The sequence below is a fragment of the Equus przewalskii genome, chromosome 22 (genome assembly GCF_037783145.1).
Source record: "Equus przewalskii isolate Varuska chromosome 22, EquPr2, whole genome shotgun sequence".
Taxonomy (NCBI): domain Eukaryota; kingdom Metazoa; phylum Chordata; class Mammalia; order Perissodactyla; family Equidae; genus Equus; species Equus przewalskii.
In genome coordinates, this window is record NC_091852.1 from 28,401,064 (window position 1) to 28,421,166 (window position 20,103).

Here is a 20,103-nt window from a genome sequence, read left to right on the forward strand (position 1 = left end):
AAATTATTGTTTTTGTAAAAAAACTTATTTCTTTACAAGCCGTTCTGCTTTTGATGGTGTGAACCTTTGGGTGTTTTCTCAGGGTCATCCCTGGGCAAGCAGATGGTACATGTGACATGGAAAACATTCAGAAAACAGTAGCCTCTCCTAGACTCCTGGTGTGCATGTACGGGAGACTGTCTGATTTGTTCAGTCTTGGCTCAGTTCAGAAGGAAAAAGGGAAAGGTTACCCCCAGGGAAAAAATGCAGCCTACTTTAGGGCATGCCTGGCTTTCAGTCCATGTCAGTGTTCACTGTTTTTTTTTTTTTTGAGGAAGATTGGCCCTGAGCTAATTACTGCCAATCCTCCTCTTTTTTTGCTGAGGAAGCCTGGCCCTGAGCTAACATCCGTGCCCATCTTCCTCTGCTTTATATGTGGGACGTCTACCACAGCATGGCCTTTGCCAAGCGGTGCCATGTCCACACCCAGGATCCAAACCGGCGAACCCCGGGCCACTGAGAAGCGAACGTGCAAACTTAAGTGCTGCGCCACCGGGCTAGCCCCAGTGTTCATGTTCTTATAGGTTTTATAGGCAACATAAATCCTTTTGAATCACAGAAAGAATAAAACATTCTATGCAGATCTGAAAAGAGAAAAAGCAACTTACCACAGTCGTTCAGTTAATTCACAGGCACCATCATCTGAAACAGCAGAAAAGTATTTTGATATTGCAATCATAAACACTATGAAAAACTTTCAAATTGGCTTCCAACACAGATTATGAATGTGTCTACAGAACCAAAATTAAATAAGCAATAAGGATACTTTGATCTCGATCATTTAGTTTTTTGAAATTGAAGGGTTTCATCCTCACCATTTTAGGTTCAAATTAGATAACTGGTTGTTTTTCAAAATCTTTTTTATATACATACTGACATATCTATATTTTGCATTGATATTTTCTTATATTCAAGTTTAAAAGGTAGGCAGAAATGGAGTCTCCTGTGTAATATAGTCTTGGTTCTGGCATGAACACAATTGTGAAATACTTATCCTAATACACAGCTCTGATAATGCCATAGAAATCACCTTGCTGAGCTCAAAAATTCTATTGTCTATACAAAAAAAATGAAAGTATTTAGCATAGCGCTCAGCACCTTCAGTCTCATTCACCCTATTGTACCTTCCTACGATTCTCTCCCATAATTCTCCAGTGCATCCTTATTCTACCTTTCCAGTTTATCTCCCACTATTTTCCTTTGCGCCCTATACTAACATCATCTTAAACACATTTTCTTTTTTTTGAACAATGCTTTGGTTCACCCCTTTTTCTCTGCCTCAATATTCTTTCTACCCATTCTTTAAGGCCGCCTCAATTAACATGTCCTCAGTGAAGCTTGTCTTGACACTCAGAGAAGGAACGAATTACTCTTCTTTTTCTAGGTGTTCCCAGTGTATTTTGTACTTCATTACGGTAGTCAACAAATTCTATCTTGTGTTAAAGATACAGGTGTTCATGCCATGACCCTGTTTATTTTTGCCTACTCAGATGACTTCCTGCTGTCTTTGGCATGGGGAATGTCCAGAAGATGCTGCTTGAGCTAAAGGGAAAAATGCATTTAATATAGAGATAGTACATTGTGTGCTTTTTCCTTATGTTCATCTGCCATCTTTTAAGAGAAAAGTATAGCTGCATTGCACCTGTTTCTGTTAATTAAGCTTGAATTTTAAAGGAATAGTAAATCCATTATCAATGAAACATTTTAGTTTCATGACAAAATGAATTAAGGAATTGAAGTTGAAGAAAATTTCCTTCATTGATAAATGACTTTTGAGCTAAGTTAAGACTTTTTGCATCACATGGGAATACATTTTCTGCTTTTTTGATTTAAAAAACATTTTTTTTCGCAGGCTTGAATTCTGTATGGAAAGGTGACAGTACTTTCTGGCCCTCTATTAGCACTACATAAGTTTGAAATTAGTATTTTGAGGGACAGCGACAGATTTGCTTTGAACCGTTAACATGGTCACCCCAGCAGCAAGACTGAAATCGTAGCACAATCTTAGAAAAGAGCCTCTATCTTTTTATGGAGAATGAAGTGACATCCTTGCATTGTTGGTAATTTTGCACTCCTGGCCTAGATAACCATGCCAGATCAGACTCTGCTTATAGGAAGCATGCATGTGTATTACATACTCACAACGTCTCATCCTTCATTCTCCTTCTGTGCCCACAATCCCACTTAGGCTTCAAAAGGTTGGCAAACAATTCTGTGCAATTACTCATATCAGGTTTTTTTTTTTCCCTAGATGATTATAAATCGGCTATCTATTCACCCATTTTATTGAAGACTTTCTTACTGTTTTTGTGTAATATATTAAACGTCCTGAGTAAGTATTATTGAATTGAATAATAAAATTTTAAATAACAAATGTAAAAATTTTAATCTAGATATTGAAAATAAAAGCGTTTCTTAATTTGGTGAGAGGAAAAACTTCTTTAGATTCTTTTTATCTAAGCCTAGAATGTGCTATTTCAACCTTTAGCTTCTTGGATTAAGTGTTCATTCCAACTCCTACTCATTCTCGTAGGAAGAACATGGGTTTAACACACAATTAAGACAAATAAAACTTTTTTTTTTTAAATTTGTGATTCACGGAAGCTTCTAAAGTAGAGTAATACTCAGTAATTTAACATGTGTTCATAGTCTGAGTCTGCGACCAGGTCATTAGTGGACACTTTCCGCTACAAGTATCAAAGTTCGCAAAGTGTTTTAACAAGAGTAATGAGCTATCATTATGGGAGCAATCTAGAAATATTAATAAAAATGGATCATTCAGTTTTAATATAATTATTAACACCTCACAATCATCTATATATTACTTTGATTTTCTTATAAAATAGAGTATGGACTTCACATACTGATTTGCTGGGGGGAGCACTGGTAGAGGAGGAAACAGAAAAACATCAGTGGTAAGCAGTCTTGTCAGTGGCCAGCCCTGGTGGTATGCTGGCGAAGATTCAGCACTCTGACTACTGTGGCCCTGGGTTTGTTTCCCAGTCAGGGAGCCACACCTGTCTGTCAGTTGTTACACTGTATTGGCCATAAAAACCCTATGAATAACAGTGAAGCATTGTGTGATAGAGCACCGGAAGATGAGAGGATGGTGCAAAAAGACATGGCAGGGCTCCCCTCTACACGACACAGGGTCTCTAGGAGTTGGAATTGACTTGAAGGCACTAACAACAAAGCACCCTTGAATGCCTTGCACTTCTGTGCACATATAGCTGGGAGGGACTTCAGGGGTCTATGGCTTCCTGAGAACAATGATCCAATGGCAGTCTCCTGTTTCACTCAAAGGCAACCACAATTTAACAAAGAAAATCCCATTAGAAACAAATGTGAAGCAGGGAATGTTTTAATCAATATCTGTTCTAGGGACATTTAAATGGACATTTTCTTTGACATGATTGGCATTGCTGAAGAACAGGATCAATCAAAACCTCTAGTTCTAGTGCCTCAAAATATTTTCAGCGATCCATAATGTCCGACATGCTCCTCTATCCAATTGACTAGCTTTATCAATCCAAATTTTCTATCTTTTCCTTTTTTGGCCAAATTTCTTTTCCATTCCCTTTTTTCTTCTGTATTTTGATCAAGTCTTGAGAATGGCATCCACAAAATATGGAAGTCCTTCCAGGTAAAACAGATAACGTACAAGTGGATAACCAATTGCTTGAGAGAAAAGAAGAAAATCTTATCAAAAACTTTGGAGCTTTGGTTTTGACTCCAGAGAGACCAGCATACATGTGGGAATGGAGTCACCCCAAAGAGAATGATTTGTAGATAGCACGTGCACCTATAAAACTTTTCTCTTAAAAGAAGTTTTCTGAGAACCTTTCATATGCAAATTTATTCAAATAACATTTATAATTAGCCACCCACCTCTCTATATTTGACCATTTAATTCTCATAAAGGGCATCTATTTTCTATAAAAGAACCCTGGTGTTTGAATGTAGGAACAAAAGACTAAGTTGGATATCATTCCAATATTGTAATCACATGATTTGTTAGAAAATAAAGTGAGGAACAAATTAAATATGTATTATTGCCTTCTCTGTATATCTGTACTAGGCAGGTGGTGGGAATAAGCCAGCTATTTCTGTATTTACTTGTAGAATCAATTACAGAAATAATTATGAAAAACAAATGCAAATAGGTATCTACTCTAGGCATAGGAAATTATTTTAGCAATGAAATTCCTGAGTTCCAATAATATCACAGAAATACATACATGCATATATAATACATACTTTCATATGAATCTCACTCTCTATTTCTCTGGCATACGTGCGTGTGTGCACACACACACACACACACAGAAATACAGATACATACATAGATGGTTAGAGAACTTTTCCTCTTTTCTAATTTCATCCTATTTCTCTTTCTTTCGGCATTTCCGTTTCTCCATACCAAAACTCCAGTCCTCATTTCTTACCAAAACTCCAGTCCTCATTTCTTGTATGGGTCATGAGCAAGTCCAGGACTTGACTGAAGGGGCAGAAGACGAGTGGTAATAGTAAAAGGCACCAAGAATGAAAGGGAATTAGCAGGATTAAGCCTCACTACATATATTCCATAAACAGCCCCTGAGCCAAAGCCCAGAATAGCCTTCCTTTGAAAAAAAAAAGAAAGGCTAAACATTAGGTCTTACTTTTTTTCTGCTGAAATACAAATAACTCTTACTTCAGTCATAATTAGCTGTGAGTTCCTTATCTTTGCTTACAGAGCTAAAGTAAAAAGACCAATTAAAGTAGTTCTATTTCAGTCAAAAAGATGCATCAGATGTTGTAAACCAACAACAAATGATCTCAGTACAAAAACATTTTGGACAATTAGATAAAATATAACAAATATTCTTTGAAACGCACAACTGAGAGAAATATGTTAAGAAAATCTTCAATAGCCAAAACTGGAGAAAAAAGTGGAAATGACTGATACAGAGGCTCTGATCTTTTGTTTTTTCTGGGACATTTATCAATCTCAGCTAAGAGCCTTGGGATTTCAAGGACAAGAGATTAAAAAGTCTCTCACAAAAACCTCTCATATAGGTTTTGGGCTTGAATTTATACTATTGACAAGGACGAGAAATTCCATAGAAAGTATTTAACTTAAAATTATTCCTGGTGGGCCGGCCCTGTGGCTGAGTGGTTAAGTTCGCATGCTCTGCTTTGGTGGCCCAGGGTTTCACCGGTTCGGATCCTGGGTCGGGACATGGCACCACTCATCAGGCCATGCTGAGGCAGTGTCCCACATGCCACAACTAGAAGGACCCACAACTAAAATATACAGCTATGTACTGGAGGGATTTGGGGAGAAAAAGCAGTAAAAAAAAAAAAAAAAAAAAGAAGATTGGCAACAGTTGTTAGCTCAGGTGCCAATCTTTAAAAAAAAAAAAATTATTCCTGGGTTGGTACCTTGTGCACTCAATCTTAAAATTTCTCTGAAAGGGCACGCCCTCAATAAAGTACACCTAAAGATTACAAATATAAAGCTCTGCTAAGCAAGAGCTCACATTCATAGTGAGTGAGAGTCAGGAGAAGGATCAAAGAATGAGACTAGAAAAACAAAAACATTCAGATAATGGAATTACTAAACACAGACAATGAAATAATTGTTTACAATTATTAAAAATGAAAGATGGAAAGAAAAAATATGAAAGAAACAAGATGTTATCAAAAGAACAAGACTGTTTTCAATCAGTACAACTATAATTTTAGGAATAAAAATATAGCCCTTGCAACTAAGTAAACAGATACATTAACCACAGCTAAAGAAAGAGTTAACAGGAAGACAGAACTGAAGAAGTTATCCATAACGTTGACGGAAATACAATGGAAAAAAAGTGGCAAGAGAGAGCATATGAGACATAAAAATCTAGGTGACAAATTAGACATTTGTCTGATAGGAGCCAGAAGGAGAATGAACAAAGTAGTCTTAAAAGAGTAATATTTGAAAAATTCAAGAATTGTGATATCTCATATATAAATTGTGATATGTATCTATACATCTACATAAATCTATGTCTGTCCATCTGCTTATCTATCTCTCTCTTTGGGAAGCTAAATGTATCTCAAACAACATAGGTCTAACTAAATCTACCCTACAAACAAACATATAAACACAAACTTAAAATATCCAGAAGACAAAATAAGTATTTAAAGAGAGGCAAATTAGGTTCACAGCAAACTTCTCAACCCGAGTAGTAGAAGATGGGAGACAGAAGAATCATATCTCAAAAGTGCTAGGAGAAAAATAACTGTTATTACAGTAACCTTTACCTATCTAGATGCTAATTTATTATTTTATTTTTACTTTGTTAAAGATTGGCACCTGGGCTAACAACTGTTGCCAATCTTCTTTTTTTTTTTCTTCTACTTTATCTCCCCAACCCCCCGCCGCCGTACACAGTTGTATATCTTAGTTGCAGGTCCTTCTAGTTGTGGGATGTGGGATGCCACCTCAACGTGGCCTGACGAGCAGTGCCATGTCCGTGCCCACGATCAGAACCCTGGGCCGCTGCAGTGGAGTGCGCCAACTTAACCACTGGGCCACGGAGCCGCACCCTAGATGCTAATTTATTAATGAAGCGTAAAAAGGTATCTTCAGGCAAAAAAACATTAGTTTCTACCACATACTTTTATTGAGGGAAATCTAAAAGATATAATTTAGGAAGCAGGAGATTGAATACAGAAAGAAAGGGAGATATAAGAAAGAATGGTGAGTAAAAAATTGATACTAATAGGTAAATCTGAAAAAACCACTGACTGTACAGAAATTTGATAACATAGCAATATTAATAATCAATTTTGGGATAAATTAAACCAAAGTGACTGAAAATACTGGACATCAAAAACATATAAAATGCTGGTAGGAGAGGTTGTCATCAAAGCGTTCTTAAAAGTTCTTATATTATTTAGGAGAAGGGTAAAGATATTTATTAGCTTTATACTTTGTTAAGTGAGGCATGAGCATTAAAACTTAAAGGTAACCACACAGACAAAAAGAAGGAAAATAGAAAATATAATACCCAAATTGATTAAGAAGAAAAAAAGAAAAAGATTACTAGAAAAACAAGAGCAAAATATTATGCATAGAAATAAGCTGAGTAAATTAAAAGCACAAAACAAAATGATATAAATAAATCCAAATATATCAGTAACCATAACCATGTGTTGTTTTGCAACCTTGGGAATTCCCCCCATGAAATCTGAAACTGCCTCCCTTACATGGAGAGAGAGAGAGACCCAAGAAAGAGTCATACTGCCCCAGATTGGTAGGTGGCAGGTTTAATAAGCAAAGGAACTTACATGCAAGGTTTGTCTTGGGTGGCCGCAAGACTAGTGGATCTCTGCACTCACCTGCCAGAATCTTAAAGGTTTATCTAGTGACCTTAACAGGGTTCGGTCACAAACACTATCCAAATGGTCTCAACTACACATTACTGTCTCAAGGCTGCATCCTTGAACCAACTCCGACTGTGGGGACAGTGGGCAGAGCGTACATTCCAAGGGCAGAGGAGGGCGTAAATTGCCTCTGTTTGCTCAGGCCAGCTCAAGGGTCAACCGGAGGTCACATCCTTTTGATGACCTCCAATAAAATGTTAATGAACTCAATTGCTAGTTAATGACAGAGTCTGCCTCTCTCCTTCCTCTACTCCCCAGGATCGTATTACCCTTCCTAATCATTTTCTCCTCACCATCAGTAGCATCTACTTGCTCTTCTCCCAGTTCCACTGAAGATATGTTTTCAAAACAAACAAAGCTATTTTATAGTTTTCTAAAGGCTTCTACTTGTAGAAGTAGGTAGGAAAGTAGAAGGAACGATATTGCAAACATAAATAGCAAGGAAAAAAGTTCTTAGTTTTAACTAGGGTGACCAACTTGTCCTGGTTTTAAAACTGAAAATCCCAAGCCCAAGGAATCCATTCCCCCATGATAGTCACAAGGCAAAGAAAAAAAAAAAAAAAAAAAAAAAAAAAAAAAGGGGAGTTTTGGTTCTCCTAGATTTTCAACTAACATCTGCTATGCGTCATGCCTCCAGAATATAAAGGGCAATACAGATTTTTACTTTTTTGTTCTCTCTTTTTGTCATTCTTCCTCTTAGATTTTGAGATCCCTCCTAGTCACTCTACCCACCTCCAGGTACTTCCATGAAAGATTACCCTGGTGCTCCTTGCTCCCTTATTTAAATGTTTTACACTATGGAAAATATTTTCACCATGTTGATAAATCCAATGAATCAACAATTGTACAATATCAAGCAAATAACAAAATACTGTGTCAAAATGAGTAAAGAGCAATTTATTGATTATTTTTTTCCTTAGTCATTCATTAAACAAGCATTTTTAACATTTATTAAACAAATTGTTAGCATCTATTATGCACTGTGGGCTGTTCTACGCACTGGGATACAGCGGTAACCATGTGGACATGTTTCCTACTTACATCTTTGCAGCAAGGAAGGGTGAAGGGGAGAAAGACTATACGCAAGTAGACACATAAAGTAAGAAAATAATTTCCGACAATTAGTGAAATGAATAAAATGAAACCAGTGATGTGACTCAGAAGAGGAATACTTTAGATTGGATGGTCAGGCCTGAACAACACAGAACAAGACACCCATGTAAGATAAGAGAGAGAATGTTTATGTAAAAGGATAGTGAACACATAAGGGCTTGTGTGAACTTATCACATTAAAGCAACAGAAGAAATGGTCGATGTAACTGGAATGTAGCAAGCAGGAAATGTGTGGTGAAAGACAAAGTTAGAGAGGTAGGTGGGGGCCAGATTGTAGACTTCATGGCAGGCCATTGCTAAGAAGTTTGGATTATATTCTAAGGGCAATGGGAAGTCATTGGAGGGTTTTAATCAGTAAAGTGACATTATCTGATTTTGTTTTAAACATGCCTATGGCTACTCTGGAAGATGGAAAGCAGAGGAAGGAGTCAAAACTGAGAGATCAGTTTTGAAACTTTCCAGGCAGGAGCTTATGGTGATTTAGACTAAAGTAGATTTGGAGATGGAGAAACCTGGATAGTTCGGGGTAAATCTGGGATACATTTTGGAGATAGAGTTAACAGAATTTACTGATGGATTGGATGTGGGTAGTGAGCAAAAGAAAGTGATAAAGGATGATTTCTGGTTGGGGATTTTGGTAAATGAGTGAGTGTTTAGTGTTATTTACTGAGTTTGGCAAGATTGGTGGAGAACATAGTTTTAGGATATTTATTATATGAGTATCGGCTGTGGTGATTCTATTCTAGCCATATTAGGCTGAGGCATTTCTTAGTTGCATGAGTACAAATGGCAAGCGGGAAGTGGGATGTGGAAATCCATAGTTCAGTGCAGAGGTTAGGGCTGGCGATACACATTGGGAATCATTATTATCAAGATGGTATCTAAAGACACAGGAATTGGAGAATGTGTCAGTAGCAAAGAATGGAAGGCTTAGGCAAGAGCCTACGAAATCTCAATATTAAGAATGAGAACTGAAAGCAAATTACAATCAAGTTTTGTGGCTTAGCTAGAGGGGGGAATATAATTGAGTCTTCACCAAGTCCCTACTTAACATCACATTCTGTGCTAGGTGCCCTAATAAACAAAATTGACTTACGCCTCACCTGGTTTAGATTCAAGAAAATTATGTTTCTTTCTCCAGTATTTCTGGATTCACAATAACGTTCCAGGAACACTCTAACAATTTGTCAGTTTCAACCAGTTCTTTATTATTCCAGTACTAAGCATTTTTTATAACAACCACTCTCCTTCATTTCCTCCCAATTCCTTTCAAAATCTAAAACCCACAGATTACTTCAAGAGGAAAAAAAATGGCATCATGATATAGTTTTTCCCTGAACTACACATTTCAGGAAAAGGAGATATAACAAATTCACAGTGGAATTGCAGCTTACTGTTGTTCTATTTACTTCATTTGATCCTATTGTTTTGCAGGTCATAACTGAGCCACATGGAAACTTGCAATGGCTTCTTCAATAAGAATGATTAACAGGATGGACTCTCAGATTCCTGGGGTGTCACCAATCACCATAGAAGTTGCAGGCAAAGCAACAATGTACATCTAACACCAGTAGAATAAACAAAGTAAAAATAAAAATCAATCAGTAGAATCCTTTAATCCTAAAGGAAATATGTAGACAGACACAACTTGAAACAAATTGCACAGGCAGCGTCTTGCTCCAGGGCCTGGTTTATAACACGAGCCTGGGTAAATCTGCTTCAGTTTCAATTAATAAAATTGCAAATTCAGGATCCATGTTTTAGTAAAGTTACAGTTTGGATTTGTGCAATGCTAAACTATTCTTTGTGAAGGCAAAATGAAGCTGTAAACAAAACAGGCTCTCTGGAAGACTTTAACATTGTTGTTGCAAAATTGAATTTTTATCCCGTAACTCTGGGGAGACGGTTGCTTAAGAAAACACACTTTCCCCCATTTTCATAATTGTCTTCATCTACACTTTTTTTCCAATACTGAGATCATTTTTCTGTTGCTGTTGAAAATTGTACTGATGTTTGTCCTTTGGCTTTTCTCTTTCTTTAGATAATTTTTAATTTGCTAACAAACTGGAAACACTACAGCTTTGCATATTTCCTGCATGTATAATGTTTGCCCTAAAAAATAGCAAATTTGTTGTTTAATTTTGCTATTATTTTCCTTGTACATTAAAAATGTATTCTTTGAGGGGCTGGCCCAGTGGCACAGCGGTTAAGTTCGCTTACTCTGCTTCAGCAGCCCGGGCTTTGTGGGTTTGGATCCTGGGCGTGGACCTACCCACTGCTTATTAAGCCACGCTGTGGCAGGTGTCCCACATATAAAATAGAAGAAGATGGGCATAGACGTTAGGTCAGGGCCAATCTTCCTCAGCAAAAAAAGGAGGCTTGACAGTGGATCTTAGCTCAGGGCTAATCTTCCTAAAAATAAAAAAAAAAAATTTGTATTGTTTGGATAACTTTGGTTTGGAATATGAAGTGTTAATGTAAAATTTACCTTTACATTCTATTTAGAGACGTAAAATATACTAATATTGAATAGCTAAAACAGGATTTCAAAGAGAATGTTCACATACCTAAGAAGATAAATGTTTTTGAAACATATTAAAGTTATCCTCTGAAAGTTGTCATTACAGAGAAAGGACTGATCATTGTTCAGGCCATTGCTTTGATTTGGGGGTAGGAACAGCTGGAATCAGTGTTTTTATTGTCTCCGATTATGGAGTAGAAGCCTTAGAACGTCGAATTTGAAGTAAACAATGAGCTGTGGTTCCATTCAATGAAATAAATCAATTGAATGAATAGAAGGAGAGACGGGAGGAGAAAGCTGCGCAGTGGAAACATATGAACCTTTGAGAAAATTATGATTCTATATAACAAGAAAATCTATAACATATAAATTAATACTTTTCAAATATATATTCCTGATATCCTTCATCCCTGGTCTTGTCCATGGGTCTTTCTTCAGGTTCCTCATATTAGAGCTGTAGAATCTGGTTGCTTGGTGGGGGTTTGAGGAAGTATTACAAACCTGTAAATATTCCAACTGGAATCTCTGTCTACTCTTCATATCCATTTCCCCAGTATGTGTCCCACAATTAATATGTACTTTCCTATAACGGTAAACTCTGTCCTCTTCAGCGCTTCTTTTCCTGATTTCTACCTGAGGGTAAATGTTCCAGTATGGAGTACAATGGTTCCCAGAGACTTCAGTTCAGTTTCGTGGCATATCCTCTGTTCTACTGTGAAGAAACCTCATTTTCCTACAAAGTTCTACCTTTACACTAAAATCAAGACCTTGACTAGAAACATTCACCCATTTTTCTAATGGATGACACTTCCCCCGTCCCCTCCCACAATTCCAAAATGGTAAGAGAAAGGGAAGAATTTGATATACTCTTGAGTTTTCAATACCGCTCCCAGAAGTAAGGGAATTGAAGCAAGCCTGTGAGAACATGAAGCGATAGTGAGATTGACAGAGAATGTTTTGGTATGAGAGAGACTTTGGATACTTAAGGAGAGAGTCCATGGGGAGGGAGAATGATTAATGTACAAGTTTCTAGGGGAAATAAGAGCGAATAGAGTTGAAGAACAGTGACCCTGAAAAAATATCTGATATGAATTCTTTCCTTTTCATTTCAAAACATCTCCATTATCCTCCACTTTCTCTTTCCCTTGTCTGTTGCACAGGAGGCCTTAGGACTATCAGACATATATGATTGCAAGGTCTTAACTAATGTGCCTTGCTTTTGAAAGTCTTTCATTATTGAAAATACTTTCTCCTGATAGCTCTTTTCTTTATTCCCTTCCAAAGCAATGGCATTTTTCTGCTGCTTCTCTACGGTAATGTTAAAACTTGAGCTCTGGAGCTGGAAAGATTCAGTTTGAATCAAGACTTTGCCATTACCTAACTGTGTGCTCTTGAGAAAATTACCAAACTACTTAATTCTCTGGACCTCAGTTTTCTCAAATGGGAATAATAATGGTACTTACTTTGTAAAACACTGTCTTTGTGTGGATTAAACAAGCTTAGCAGTCAAACTGGTGAGTATTGTAATGAACTTCGCATAACGCCATTCCTCAACCAACCTCCTCTTCCTCCCTCTCTTCTTTCTTCCAGTTGTCATTTCTAACATTTCTCCAATGTCTCTTCTATTCCCTTTTTCATACCTCTTTGTTCCTCCCAACTCAGAAAATAAGACTTGCCTGAGATCTCAGAATCATCTTGTTACTATTCTGTCAGCCTTTTCCTTGGCAATTTTATCCATTACCATGCCTTCAACTATCATTTACAAAGACAAGACTTCATATTATACATAGCTCTCACCAAACTTTCTTTCCTAATCTTTATTTTTCAACTTTCAAGGTGGCTTCTCCATCTAGGTGTTCCACTGCCACCTCAGAGTAACATTATTCAGAAGTCAATATTCTTATCCTTTCTACAGACTTTCTCTTGGTTTCCCCAACTTTTGTTACTCCTGTCACCCTCCAATTTAAAATCGCAGAGTCAACCTGAACTTCTCTTCTTCTTTCTGCCCACATACAAAAAATAATTAGTTTCATATTCTCATTTAATTTTTACTACCTCTTCTTTTCATTCTCACAGCCAGAATTTCAGTTAAGGCCTCATTGCCTGACTTCAAACACTATAGATTAACTTGTCTATTTCTGAATTTTAAATAAGTGAATCATAGGAAACGTCTAATTTTGTGTCTGGCTTTTTCTGCTCAACATTATATTTATGAGAATCAACTATGATGATGTATACAGCAGTAGTTTATTTTCACTGCTGTGTAGGATTCCACTGTATGAATATACAATGACTTATTCATCCATTCTACTGTTGGTGGTATTTAGGCTGTTTCTACTTTAAGATGATTATGAATAATGGTTCTATAAACACACTTGTACATGCTTTATGATTATATGCATACAATCCTGTTTGATACATATCCGCAAAGAAGGCGTAAGCAACAAATGCACAGAAAAGACATCTTCACTGAAATAAGAGTGGTTACCTCTGGGTGGTGGAATATGAGAAAAGTTCTGACTTATTCTAACTTTTCTACAATAAAAACAAATTTTGGAAATTGATATACTGTAGTTATTTAGAACATGAGTTCTGGCATCAAAAAGCCTGACTCAGGGCCGGCTCTGGTGGCCTAGTGGTTAAGTTCAGCATGCTCTGCTTCAGAGGCCCAGGTTCAGTTCCTGGGCACAGACCTACACCACTTGTCTCTCAGTCGCCATGCTGTGATGATGGCTCATGTGCAAAAGGAGGAAGACTGGCAGTGAATGTCAGCTCAGGGTGAAATCTTCCTCGGCAAAAAAAAAAAAAAAAAAAAAAACTCGATTCAAATTCTAGTGCCACTACTTATTGCTTCTTATTTTATTTACATTTTGTTAATTATTTTTGTTAATATTTTAAATTATTTAACCTTGCTGAGGGGCTCAGTTTCTTTATTTGCTAATGTGCAAAATTAGAGAATTAGAGTATCTCCTTCAAGGATGGTTGCAAGGAATAAATAAATTATATAAAACATGTAAATTCAGTCCAGTTCCCGGCAAAAACTAATCATTCAATAAATATTTGTTCAAATTGTATGACAATATTTATGATAAGAGAACACAGTTTGCCCTCCCATAAGTTTTTTCTTGCAAGATCTGGGTTAGATATGTGGGAAAATTTATAGTATAGTAATTAGAAATAAAACAAATGCTGAAAGAATCAGAAGAATGTTTAATTTTTATTGACATTATAAGCACAGGGTAGTGAACCACCTGTAGGGTAAGCTACCTAGAAGTGGGGCTGTAAATCTATGAACCGAAGCCACCAGAGTAACATTGGCCGTGCAGAGAGGAAAAATATGGGCAGTTTACTGTCTCACTGCACTGATTGAATCATTACTGATGATTCTCACGCTTGTGTTTTTGTTTTTTAACATTCTGACAGCAAAGGAAATGATTATATGTGCAAATTGGGTATCCCTTTCTTAAAATATTGGATCAGCTGGGAACTACACTCAACTGAACTGGCAAAATCTAAAACAAATGAAACACCATTTATAAGGAAGTATTTAAGAAAATTACAAGTATGACAAGCAATTTTTCCAACCCATATAGCTCATCTATGATTCTAAAATGTATGTGTTGTGTTTACAAATATGTTCTCAGTGAGATTCCTTCCTGCAGTGCTTGTTTGTTCAGAGTCCTAGAACATTATAGTAAAATGGAGACTTAACTGCACTCTCAATTTGGGGATTCATTTCAATTAAGAAAGTGAAAGAATAATTTTCATCAGTTTCTGCTTCTTAGTAAAGACTATCATAAATAGAACAAAATGGTATTATATTAAGAAGTATTTTGTTAAGGAAAGAATAGACAATTGGGGTTTTAGAAAAAGCCTCATTTGAAAATCAACACCACTGTTTACTAATATTTGACTTTGAGTGAGTTTCCTCATCTGTAGAAAGGGTGATTGTGAGGATTGAAGGAAATCGTGAATATACAACACCCTCACACAACCTGATACAAAATACGTATCCAGTTACCTTACATTTTCTGGCCCTTGTCATTCCGTTTTTAAAGTATTTCCTTCTAAGAAATAGAAATTTCCCAATTTTTGTGTTTTGTTTGACTCATTAGAGACTTTTCTTGATATCACTCAATATATCCCAAATGTATTAGGGCCTTTAAAATCAGTATTTATCAAGAAAGCAGCAGACTACAACTTGTTTGACCAAAATGTAGACACAGTTGTTGTAAGTATAACTTTTCTGAAGTGTGTTTAATTTGCTCTAGAATACTCCTTCCTGGCAAGGATAGATGTGCATTATTCTCGTTAGGCTTTCTGGTTTTAAAGACAAAGATGAGTATACATGCGCTAACATAAAAATGAGTGTACATGCACCAAACTTGTCTCAGTATATTGTTTTCCACAGTATTTTTATAAAGTCAGTATTATTCTCCCTATGATAGTATTTTACGTACCTGTCTGCTCCTGCCGCAGATACGGTCACCTACAATAATATCCAGTAGGTGGAACTTATCAAACTGGACTTTAGGTCATTTCCTATGCATCTGAATGTTTTGCTTCTCCCATGTGGAACTATATATTTGGGCCCATGCTAGCAATACAGTCCACTAAGCTGATGCAGAAATCCTTTATCAATTCAAATATGTAGCAATACTGAATTAAGCATAATTTTTTAGAAGCCAGAAAAATGATATTAAACTAATTCAAGGCCAGTACCACATCTTGTGAGTTAATAGAAGCAAATTCCAAAAAGATCTGAAAGGACTCTCCCACAACTGACTGAGAGCACATAGAACGTCTACTGAGAAAAGCCTCTCACTAAAGAAGAACTTGCAATATAAACATTACAAACCACAGGAGTAAATGAACCCGCCATAAGGAAGAAGCAGCAGATGCAGAAAGTAGAAACATGTACATTCCAAGTAATAATAGAAAATCCAAGCAATGATTATTTTCAAATCCTAATAGAGTCCCGGGCAAGCAGTTGATTTTCAGGTTTACTGGATGACTGGTTTTCAAAGATTTTATTCCATATATAAACTCATATTTCAAGTTAAAAAAAATCCTAAGGTTTCAAATATTTTATTTTCGGCATATATGATATAGTTAAAATAAAGAGGAAAACCTTCTGCCTAATACTGGTTCCAAATCAAACATTTATTTCAAAGTATGTGGAATGATTGAAATGTAATGTCTTGGGCTCACTGACTACCATCTTTTGCTGCCTGCGAGAGGAAAATATGAAAAAACCCACTCATTTTAAAAAATCTGTTGTCAAACATTTGTGAGGTAAGACAGCACAATGGAAATTATAGTAAGGTTCAATAGCAGCCTTATACAAATTCACTAAGTGCTAGCTTTCTTTAAAGACAGCATCAATTGTTTAGATAAATGAAGTGACCTTCTAGATCAGAGGTTACTGGCACAAATCAATATGCTGAAATATGCATTCAGTCCATACGGTATTTCAGCAATGAGTGCTTGAAATTCAGTACACAGCTTTGCTATAAATTACAGGCAGAAATTATATTAAAAGAAAGTTAGTTCTGTGATTTGAACTCAGAAATCAATGGAAATGTACACCAAAAATAAGATACTTTGACACATGTCAAAAGAAAAATGATTTGTCACTGCCATTCATAATTCATATTTTTGTTTCCTCTAGCCAGTTTAAGTTGGATTTTTTTCCCTTTCACCCTTTCCCTACACAGAAAAATTTAAAGTACATAAACATTTCACACTAGGAAGAAATCCACACATGTGATCCTTACTAAAGATAAAAGGAGAAGAAACCCAGAGTAGCCAGAACCTGAATAAGAAAATCTTCAGGTATTTGTGGGTAGGGGGAGAGAGACTTTACTTTTAGGAAAACGATTCACAGAACAAATGGAAGCTTATGTGATGAGGTCAAATAAATGCAGACTCACATACACACACACACACACACGTGCATGCACGCACGCACACTCATTCACACAAAATCTTTACCGCTGGAATTAAGAAAAGGAACAGCTAATTCTAGGGGGGTGATGTGGGAGAAAGCTTCCTGATAAAACTGAGGCTTTAGCTGGATCATGAAGAAGAGATAAAATTTTAAGAGAGTGCAAGAAAATCAGAAGGCATTTTAAGCCTGGAGATTACTGTGGGTACAGGGATGAATTATCTGAAGGAATGAAATACATCTCTAAACTCAGCTAGTTTGCACAACAAACAAGAGACGCAGGGAAGAAAAGATATTTTTCCCCCTTACTTCTATCTTCCCTCCCTCCCTTCTCCTTTCCTTCCTTTCTTCTACAAGAAATTACTAAGCCACTACTGTGTATGAGGTCTGGCGATACAGCTATGAAGAAGGTCTTGTTTCTACTCTCAAAGAGCTTGTGGTTTGACAGTAAAAACAAATATGTAAACCAAATATTGGAGGACCATGTGACAAAATCACATTATAATGTGGCAAGGGAAGAAATGTGCCTGAGCACAGCAGCAGGTGCATACTGGGAAAGGCAGGAGTAAGCTAGGATGGGAGTAGGTAAGGGAGGACCTAAGTGGGCAGGCAGAAGAGTTTAGAGGTGATGGGTAGGAGGAAAATAGGGAGCTTTAGGGATTATTAATTGAGAAAAAGACAACTGTGATTGTGGTTAATTGAAGTTGTATTTTAGAATTTATATATACTAATATAATACTAAAATATTTTAGTATTCATATATACGTATATATATTATATATAATATATACACACACATATACACACACACACATATGCATACACGTCTAGGCCTAAATAATTACCAATATTTTACTATTGTCTATTAAAACTATTATCATAGACCCCCCCAAATGCACGCTTGCATACACGTGCGTGTACAAACACATAAGAAACATATTCAGCAGAATTCTGTGACCACAATCATGCTACGAGCAGACGCTGCTGTGATGAACTGACTGAATAATGTTCAGTGACCTAAATTGGGGCTTAGAATAAGTGTAGGTGCGTGCATGCCTTAATCAAATGAAAAGTAGGCCAAATACATGTGTTTACTTCTTTTTCATCACAGCTGAGAAACCTCTTTTTGTGTGTGTATGTGTGTATGACTATAAAAATAAATATACCATTAACCTGAAAAAGAAATGAACCATAAAGTGGGTTTCCATCAAAATAGACATGAAATGGATTAAAAATTAAACTCTGGACTGGGACATATTTTGTGTTCCTTTTCCACTCACAGTAATGCATTAGGATCCACAGTAAAATCCCTGAGGATACACGGTGTTGCCTGTCCTTTTCACGATGATCAGAATGCATGAGAAGAAAGACTTTTGTCTCATAGAATTGTGCCTTCCAAGACTAACACCCAAATATAAAATAATTCCTAAGCTAGCAAATATGTTAGTTTCTTCAGAATTGTGAACATTTTTTGTGAGTTTGTGTAGAAATAATTCCCATGAATATCATCAATATCTAGAACTGTCTAAACAAAAGGAATCAAATTACACTTTTTCTCTAAAGTATGGTAGGATATCATACCATGCCACTCACTCCCCGGGCATTACTGAGATCAGTAAACCTGAAGTGGAAACAGCCTTTTGCTAACGCTTCTAAAATGAGAGCTACATCATCATATGCTGCCAAGTTGAAAGGGGGTGTCCTTCTGATGCCCGAGGAAAGGAGGGAAGCAGCAACTTGCATTACCATCAGAGGAGCAAATGGTGAGAGCGCCCACACGTCAGACTGACATCATGTCTGTTAATATTTTAAATTAAACCACAAATTCACAACAACACAAAGAATTCCAACACTATGCAGAAAAAGATCCCTAGGGAATTAAATGTGAGTTTTCAAAAAGGTTCTCTAGGCAAAGAAATAAAGTACTAAATTTATAATGAGCTTATGACCCTGCAGGGAAAAGGGACATATGAAATCACTTAAAGCAACCCTGCCTTTTTACAGAAGAAATCGAGGCCAGGAGAAGGTTAAGTGGCCTATATAACAAGGCCACAGAGTGAATCCCTGTCTTCTGACCACAACTCAGCAGTATTTTCTGCTATACCTTGGTTCCCAATAAGCAAAGAGTACAGAGAAGGGGAGAGCATACAGCCGAATTTCATATATAACTCAATTTTATCCCTAAATCATGCAGATACTACATTTTTCCTTGGCCAGAATTATCTAGAATCAATTTCTGTTTTACAAACAGAAGCCTGACCATGCTTTGCGGCAAGAGACAAGTATCGTATGATGTCACCCAGCATCTCAAACACCTGGCCCAGTGCAGTCATTGCTTAATTTCCTATGTACGTGGCTTCCTATCACTTTACTTTCAATGGCCAAGACCCCAGCCCCCATGGCTGCCTTCCCAGCATCTAATCCTCACAGGTCTGGACACCAATACAGACTGTCATCTCCCTAATGCAATTATTAATATTGTGATCTAATCCCTTCTTTTGTCACCACCTTTTCACATCTCGCACAGTCTTGTGCCACTCTTGTCGAGGCCCCTATCACATCCCAGTCACTACAGGAAGATGGTCTAGTCTCTTTCACGCCACCAAATCCAACTTCACCTTCCAATTTATCTTTGTCCACACTCATCTTCATCCCCTTAAATATGTTTCTTCTTGCATTTATTCCTCTCAGAGAACCTCACAGAATTCTGTGGTCTTATGTGCCATCCTCCGAAAGAGTACTTATCTTTTGCAACATTCCTTCAAGTTTTTGATAATAAGATAATCTAATAAATTGATATAGTCTGACAATCTCTGACAATTGACACTTGTGTTGTTAATCTCTGGAACGATTTTTTTAATTCCCTCAAGACCCTCTGAACATAGTCCCTTAAAACAGAGGAATTAAGCTCATTAAATGTATTTCAGAAGAGGAAAGACCAGTTGAGGGATACAGTTTTGGCAGTGGGGCTTAGCAAAGCACCTCAAATTATACCAAAAGGCATTGGATACTCCATCTTGATTTGCGGTGATGATTCTGCGAAGTCCTGTGTGATGGGGAAGGCCATTTT

The 20,103-nt window shown here is 36.8% G+C and overlaps 1 protein-coding gene across 44 annotated transcripts in view; it reads right to left on the minus strand.

The window, feature by feature from the left end:
* PTPRD (protein tyrosine phosphatase receptor type D) overlaps positions 1-20,103 on the minus strand; it is a 2,079,533-nt gene that overhangs the window by 943,519 nt on the left and 1,115,911 nt on the right. For all 44 annotated transcript variants that reach the window (XM_070590645.1, XM_070590643.1, XM_070590639.1 and 41 more), the window contains one exon: positions 648-681. The gene's annotated coding sequence lies outside the window, so the exon portion shown is untranslated. The remainder of the gene's footprint in view (positions 1-647; positions 682-20,103) is intronic.